Genomic DNA, 8946 nt, shown 5'->3' with positions numbered 1-8946 from the left:
TATCTATTTTGGATGACTGAGCATTGTTAATGTTCTACCTGAATGATTGGAGCAGTTAACAAGACATTTTAAGAAAACTGATATTCAAGACGAAATTTAAGCTCCATATGAAAACAATAGTCAATTTGTCAGAAGGAAAACTCTCAACTTTTCTTTGCTAAATGGCCAAAAGCCCTTAAAACATGGCTATTCATAAAATAACTAAATAGTCTCAGTCTGCAGCTCCGTTGGTGAGATAAGGAACACCAAAACAGTTTTAAGCAGGAGGTTCAAAATTCGAGCCCTGTAAACTAACATAACCACTAATTTCCTAACATTATCTATCCATAAAAAAAAAAAGTCACAAAAAACAAGGTAAATGGGTGTGCTTGTTTACCTCTTCTATGCCAAATTATTAAGAACACCAAATTATTCTTAATACTATAACAAAACAGCTGAGGAAATCTTCGGAACATCGATGTAGTGTCACGGCAAGAGAATCCAATATTTTCAAAGTATTCAATTCGGGGTATAAACTTGTCTTCGACACTACATGATAGCAAATGGGTGTGCTTGTTTACCTCTTCTATGCCAATACTTTGGAGGAAATACATAGTAGGACGAAGTTGCTTATCAACATTGCAAATAATCAACCGAGGACGACGATTTATTACATGCTTGATATTTGAGCCATTTACACGAACTTCTCGGTGAAGGAACGTGAAGACGGGTATAATGTCTGAGACTTTGGTGGTAAGAATCTCCGGGCACATGCCAACCAAACGCCGAAACTCGATTGCAGAGAAATCCATTCCGGTAATGTATTTCACTGTGGATTTTATATCGTCAAGTGACGCAGTAACCAGCTTCGGATGATTTTCAATAAGGGAGAAAGAGTCAATACCGATAGATTCTAGATACAAGACCTTTTTTTGGAAACCGGTATCACTGTTTGGAGGTAAAGTTTGATTTGGACATCGCCATTTTACAACCTGTAATACATCAGAAGCACAGGAAATTTCAAGCTAACGATAATTAATTATTAATCACCAATTCAACATGCAAGCAAATAGTTAATTCCCTTAATAAAACATGAAATTAATGTGCATTTAACAGGAGACGAAAAGACCAAAGAAAGTGTGTTATTGACACAGTAAAGTCTACCATGTAACGGATACTCAGTATTGGATGGATGGGATGAAAACAATATGCATATCAGAGGTTAAACCAGAGAACAAATATCACAAGGACAATTTGTCACTGCTATTACAGTCTTGTCACTAAAATTAGTTCTTCTGTCAATATCCTAAGTGAACCATTGATCAAGTTTTTGACTCCCCTATCGCTTGGCTACAGCTTGAACTTGTTACATGCTTTAAAAACACATGTTGAACATATAACAAATAAAAATTCATCTCCCATCGAAAGACTAAGGGTCCCATGCTACAGAGCATAAAACTAAGGGCTTGTTTGCATTTGATGCTGTACAATTCCAATAACAGTTGAGTAAAAGGAGGAATAAACTTCCTATATACACTATCTAATAGCACAAAAAATGCACGGGAAATCAACCTATTCCATTTACATCAGTTAATAAAATTGTATCCAAACACACCGTAATAAACAGTCAATTTAGTCCTTAAACTATCACTTCCTTGTCAATTAGGTCCCTAAACTATTAAAATCAACTAAAATTATTGTAAATATGAAATAGATATTATTCAATATCTTCAAACCTTGCCAAGGATAACCAACAATGTCTTAGAACAATGGCTATTGCACAAATAAGCAAAAACAAGTAAGAAAAACCCAAACAACCAAACTAAAGCCTATGAAGCACAAAGTCAGACACCAGACAGGACACAGACACTTAACACACCGTTAATAATTTGAGAAAATGGCATAAATCAATGTAATTATATGTGTTGGTGTTTGTGTGTGTCCGAGGAGATGTGTAACGCAAATACCCAAAGCAGGAAGAAAAATCTAAACTACTGAATTAATAAGCATTGACCCAGTAAGCAAATTTTGTACTTGAACATTATTAAGCAGAAACCCAGTAATAAAAACCTAAACTTGAACATAATTAAGCATAGACCCAGTAAGAAAAATGTAAAGTAGAGCAATAATAAGCAGAAATGCAGAACACATTTTGGTTTGGTTGGTTAAGGATAGAAAAATGAAGAAAAGGGTATCGTATCAATGAAATATATTGAAATTAAGAAATTGAATAGTAATTTCTTAATGTTGAGAATGCATGCGTGGCATTTCTTGTAGGTCCACTGTTTTTCTAATCCAAACCATACACATACATTTCTAAACAATATTTTTCTTATATTTTATTTGCATTTCAAATTTCAATCAACAATTAAATAAATTTTTCACCTTCTACCAAAAGATATGTCGTTAAAAATTACCAATTTTTTTTTTAAACTGTTTTAATTCATGATGTTAAATCAATGTGTATTTTCAAATGAATTATTTCAAACATATTTAAAATATTATAAAAAATTTATCCGAAAAAAGAGTTCATAATTTAATTTTTTGAATAATAATTTTGTTAATTTTTTCTTAAATTTTAAAAATTATATTTTTTAAAGATAATAAACCAATTTTAAAAAGAGTAAATAGTCAATTTCCCCCCTGAAATTGTAAGTTTCATCAATTACCCCCATGAAATTAACAAAACTTCAATTATCCCCCTAAAATTTCACAACGTTAGTCAATTTACCCCCTCCGTCAAATTTTTCTGTTAGTGAGCATGACGTTTTGCAAATACCCCCCTGAAGTTTTGCACTTATGTGCAAAATGCCCGCAAACTTAAAAATTTATATTATTTTTTTCTTAAAAACAAACAATTAATAGTTAAATATTAAAGCTAACTATTAATTTTGGAGTTTGGAAAAACTACATACATATATACATCAAAATAGGGAAAAATGTGTATTTTTAAAGTGACAATAATGGTTATTTCTAATAGACAAATTTTATTTTTAGAGGTTTATAAACAAATTAATAATCATATTTAAATTTATATTTTCTCCTTCACCATCTTAGTCTTTTAACTCCTCCAACTCCTTCAACAATTTGCTTAAACCATTTAAACTACACAACCCCCAATATTAATCCACAAATCATCCCATTATTGTCACTTTAAAAAATACATATTTTTCCCCATTTTGGAGCCTATTTTGATGTATATATGCATGTAGTTTTCCCAAATTCCAAAATTAATAGTTAGTTTTAATATTTAACTATTAATTGTTTGTTTTTAAGAAAAAAATAATATAAATTTTTAAGTTTGGGGGGCATTTTGCACATAAGTGCAAAACATTAGGGGGGTATTTGCAAAACGTCATGTTCACTAACAGAAAAATTTGACAGAGGGGGTAAATTGACTAACGTTGTGAAAATTCAGGGGGTAATTGATCAAACTTACAATTTCAGGGGGGAAATTGACTATTTACTCATTTTAAAAAAACAACGGAGACTAAAATCCATTATAAATATGTTCTTGTGAGTTTAGTTCAGTTAATAAGGACAATGCATAATATATGCAAAGGTCAGAGATTCAAACCCCGGCCATCACCAAAAATCCAATATAGTAATATAAATGATGGTTTGTGATATGAAAATATATTTAAGTTAAGTTAACAATATATCAAAATTATTCTGGATTAATTAAGTAAATGATGTCTATAAACCCTCAATTTTTTTTTTTTAATCCCTATAAAAAAATTATATTTTTTAGTCTCTATAACATTTTCCTTTAACATTTTAGGGATTAAAATGTTGACAGAAAATATTAAAAGAATTAAAAATGTTGATGAAATTTTTTAAAGGGACTAAAAATGCTAACGAAAATTTTTACAAAGATTAAAAGTTCGATTTTATTTGGTAAAGACTAAAAATAAAATTATGAATATTTATGGTGTCATTCATTTAATTAACTCATTATTCTATTTATGAAATGTACATCTCTTTTTTTGAAAAAATAAAATAAATATTATGATATAAAATATTTAATTTAATATGAAAATAGTTTTCTTTTAGTTTCATACAAAAAAAACTGTGTAGGTTCCTATTTGAAAAATTGTGATGAAACTTTATTTATAACCAGTTAAAAAAACCAAATATATATATATATATATATATATATATATATATATATATATATATATATATACTATGTAGGTAAATTGGATTAACCTATTGTCTGAGGGTCGAGTCTCTATGTTGCCAATTTGAATGAGGTAATTTAATTTCTTAAAAAAAAAAAACTAACCTATTGTGATAAAAAAAATAAAAAATTGGATTAACCTACTACGGTAATCACATCCTTATTTATTAATTTTGTTACATTTGCATCAATTTAACTTAATTTATTCTCGCTCATTTGTTTTATTAGATTTGCAATTATTTAACCTAACAAATTCTATCTAAAAAAATGCATCCCATCAATTTCTTCCTATCCTCTTGCCTTTTTTTTTTTGAAGAAAATATTTTCTACACTTACTTATTTGATGTTGCACGTTTTTTCTAGAAACTATGAGCATATCAATGATCACGATTGATGTCTTCTATTTTATACTTTTTTTCCGACTATCCTATTTTCTATGTAAACTTGGTTATATATACCCGAATTATTGATAAGATTATCGAATTTTCTTTTATAATATTTTTCAGATTTCATACATTTTATGAAGTGTTTAATTTTGTCTACTATGTATTATCACATGTTATTTTTTTACCATTACCTATTACTAGCGTTCAGATGGGCACTCTCGTGCCCGTCTGTCCGCTCTTTCTACTACGCTAATGTGTTTATAGACTTGACAATATGTTTCATGTGAAAATATTGGTTTTGTTTTAAGTTTGCATGTAATTTATATATTTTTCATCAACCTACAAATAAAATAATATATTACAGTTCCTTATATTTTGTTTGGGTTCATAATTTAATATATTACAACAAACAAAAACCATTTATATAATATTACAATTCTTTATATATTACAACAACACCAAACAAAAACCATGAAGTCCACAAATTTCTTGAGTGACTTAAACAAACAAAAATGGTAACCATAATTTACAGACTCTTCCAAATTGTGTGTCATAATACTTCCGCATGTATATTCATTCTCGTACTACTAGGTCTTTTCATCCCACTATGTGGCTTTGTTTCTATATTGTTTGCACCATCACTTGGTACTTTGATCTTTCTTGTGCCCTCTTTTTCAAGCTTGCTTATACTACTACTTCCCTCTTTGATTCAAAAAACCTAGCATTCTTCAATACATGAATCAAAATTGTTAAATATAAAGTTCACCATCAAAGTGTAAGATGTGTTCATCATCTCAATTGACACCACACTCTCAATGTCCACAAAAGAAAGAGAAATATATTAAATTAAAAGGATGAATGAATCTCTTTCCATGTTGGCTTACTGATGGATGTACTGGGTTGTGTGCAGCTTTCCTTTCGACGTTTTATAGCGTAGACTCGTCATAGGTGTAAGGTACCCTGGTGGCGGAGTGTCAAGTGTGGCATGCTTTATTACGTTCTTCGGTGGCGGCATGCATGTGGAATTCCTCTTCCATCTTCGTCGTCTCTTGTTTTTTCAGAGTTTTTTTCTTTGAAAAATATAATACAAATAGAATGACAACAATTCAGATAAATATCATATAACAAACATATATTGGACATCCCCCATCTGTAACGCCCTCTTTGAATTATTTAATTATTTAATTGAGTCTAGAATTTATTAAGATGAGTTTATATTATATTTATATGATATGTGTGATTTAAGATGAGTTTAGAATATGTTTATATGATTGGTGTGATTTATGTGATTTTATGAGGAGTTGTGACTTATTTTATTGTTTAGTAAAATAAGATTTGAAAATAAAATAAATATTGAGTTTAGGGGTTGTTTTGAGATTTTAGAGAGTTTTGGGGGAGAAAGAGGAATAAGATAAAATAGATAGAGGAGATATAAATAGGAGAGAGCTAGTTTAGAAAAATTAGTACGTACGATCAGTTTTTTGGAAAAAAGGGAGAAAAAGCCAAGAGAAGAGAAAAAGACCAAAAGAGCTACGATTTTCATATTCTAAGGTAAGGGTGAGACTAACTTACAATTCTATTAAGTCTGTAATTCTGATGGTTGTATTTAACAAGTGTAGGATTGAATTAGAGAAATTGGAAAATTAGGCTTAAAGAGAGAAATTGAGGATTAATTGATGTAGAACTGTTAGATTGATGTAGAAACTGTTTACAGACCTTAGATAAGTCATAAGATGATTACAAGAATCAATGTTAGGCTTAAAACCATGTGAATAGGTGAATTTTTGTGAAAACTGCACTTATGCCCGAGCCAACATTCATCGCTCGCCTCCCGAGCAATGATCCTCGCCATAGCGAGGGATGAACTTCATCGCTCGCCTCGCGAGCAAGTTTTACCCACCTCGCGAGTTGCACCTTGCAGCTCGCCATAGCGAGCAGTTCACTCGCCATCGCGAGCGTGACCAGAGTGTCAACATGATTTCGTAGTTTTGATCCTTAAGTTGATATTTAGATGATTTTGAGTGTCTGAACATGTATAATAATGATTAGGAAAGATTTTAGATTGAGATTGAACCTGGAATAGTTAAGAATGGATTTTTTGGAGTTACAACTGAATTTGCCATAGCGAGTAGTGTAACACCCCGTTATCCCAAAGCAATTAAATAATAAATATAACATCAGAGTTTAACACCTAAACAGGCATGTCACACAACTTTTCAAAATTTCTTCAATAGAATATAAAACTATTTGTACTTGCAAAAAGTACAATAAGGGATTCTAGGGTTAAGAATCATATATTAGGGTTTTAGACTGATTATTGGATATCTGAGAGTGTGTTCAAGGATGGTATTTATAGCCTTCTATGGGCTTGGATTTCGGTTGCTTAGTCTCCAAGTAATAGGGGTATTTATGTATTTAGGGCGGTTTCTAGAAGATTCTAGAGATTATTGAGGCGACGCCGTGAATAATACGCGCCCGGGGCCCTAGGGCTTCCTTTAAGGGTGTTTAGACCTTCTTGAGGGGTCTAAAAGCCCTTTTTGAGGTCTTTCAGGTCCTTAGGAATATTATGACGGTCCAAAGCCCCCAAGCACAAGTCTTGGTACAAGGCGTGGTGCTTTATGAATTCTTTAGAATACTTTCAGGCAAGTTCTGAAGGTTCAGGAGGGCGACATCTTTTAAGAGGGCGCGCCTAAACCCAATAACCTTTTTGGAAAACCTTTTAGGCCCTTACGAAGGGCGTTTAAGTCCTATCCGAGGGTTTTTAAGCTGTGAAATATAATGACGGTCCACAACCCCCAAGCACAGGTCTTGGTACAAGGCGTGGTGCTTTAAATCTTATGCGGTCTTTTGAACATTTTATTGCTTTGGGAGAGATCTTTTCTAATTATGATGCTTTTTCCATCTAACGGTCCACATCTCGCGACCTTTGTTATTCCGACGGCTCATCTCGCACGATCTTTTACACGTGCCTTGGATCTACTAAGTTTGCGCATTTTCCCGAGGAATTAAAGTCTCATTTCCCCTTTTAAAGAGAGGAGAAAACCTCTTCCCCTTTCATTTCATCTCGTCGCTTCCGTTTCCCTTCCTGCTCCTTTTCCGCTTTTGATCGTTCGTTGCATCTTCAGGTAATCCTCTCGTTCTTTTTCTTTTCTTTCATGTATATCTATGGTAGTAATTAGGGAATGTGATGAGAGAGGGAAATAACTACCCCCTTCGAATCCTTCAGATAGGCAAAAGCTGAGATTAGAATGTTTAAAACATGCCACTCGAAAAAATGGTTTAATCGATTGGGAGGCGTATGATTCTAGTTACTTTGGTCATATGATTTTCTCTGATATATCTAGCGAGAGTGACTGTAGTGAATATGATGATAGTGACTATGTTTTAGTATATTCTTTCTCAGGAGATAATTTTGGAAAAGAAAATGTCGCTATTCCTCCTTCGAAAATGGTTCGTGGAAAGGGTATTCAGCTTGCATGTCCGGAATCAGACACTGAATGTTTTTCAGATGAAGTTCAACGATATGAATCTGCTTATAACGATCAGGCGAAGGTTAACTTCTTCAGGAGTAAGCTTTTGGTTTCGTCCACTAAAAGAGAAGAAGATATTGTTTTGGCGCCATGCCCTGCCAGCGAGAAAGTGTGTACTATGCGCCCAAAGGGGGTAAAGGAGATCTTCCATATGTACGGCGCCGTTTTGGAGGAATTTGGGGTAAAAATCCCTTTTACCCTTTTTGAAATGGATGTTCTGCGCTTACTTAATGTCGCCCCTACTCAAATTCACCCTAACTGTTGGGCGTTTATTCGCGGTTTCGAGATTCTATGTGATGCTTTAGATATGATTCCTATTCGCCGGAGTCTTTTTTCTTTTTTCTCAGGCTATGATTATCAAAAAATGACCCCTTATGAACAAGGTGTAGTTGGTTTTTTTAGATCGGATGCTTCATACAGACATTTGAAAACTCTTAAACAAAGAGGGGGATTCGGAGGACCTTGAATTATATCTTCGTGAGTTTCGATGATTTACACTTCTTTCCCTTTATTTCCTTTTTTTCCTTCTTTAACTGACATGATTGTTTCTCATTTTGTACAGTACCGATGTTGCCTTTATCTGGGAAAGAGAGGAGAAAGTACCTTGAAGCTCTTAAATAAAAAAATGCATCCGGAGAACACATAGCAAGCGACCCAGTTGGCGTAATTCTTCGCAAAGGGACGAAGAAAAGAGAACTCGTTGCCAATGTTGAATCCGCCGGAGGCGATGCAGATGTCGTTCTCGAGAAAATGGTCGAGGGCGAGGTAGCTGTAGGCGAGGTAAATGACCTGACCCTCTCCCCTCTGAAGAAGAAAACAAAATCGGGAAGAAAAGGGGGCGGAAAGACTCTATCAGTGGAAGCGGATGCCG

At 33.1% G+C, this 8946-nt stretch overlaps 1 pseudogene; it reads right to left on the bottom strand.

Moving 5' to 3' along the window:
• Positions 1–124: 124 nt before the first annotated feature.
• Positions 125–2130, bottom strand: LOC112418108 (uncharacterized; annotated as a pseudogene).
• Positions 2131–8946: the final 6816 nt, after the last annotated feature.

The sequence above is a fragment of the Medicago truncatula genome, chromosome 3, assembly GCF_003473485.1.
Source record: "Medicago truncatula cultivar Jemalong A17 chromosome 3, MtrunA17r5.0-ANR, whole genome shotgun sequence".
Classification (NCBI taxonomy): domain Eukaryota; kingdom Viridiplantae; phylum Streptophyta; class Magnoliopsida; order Fabales; family Fabaceae; genus Medicago; species Medicago truncatula.
The sequence above is the reverse complement of the archived record's forward strand: the minus strand, read 5'-3'. Positions and strand labels throughout refer to the sequence as shown.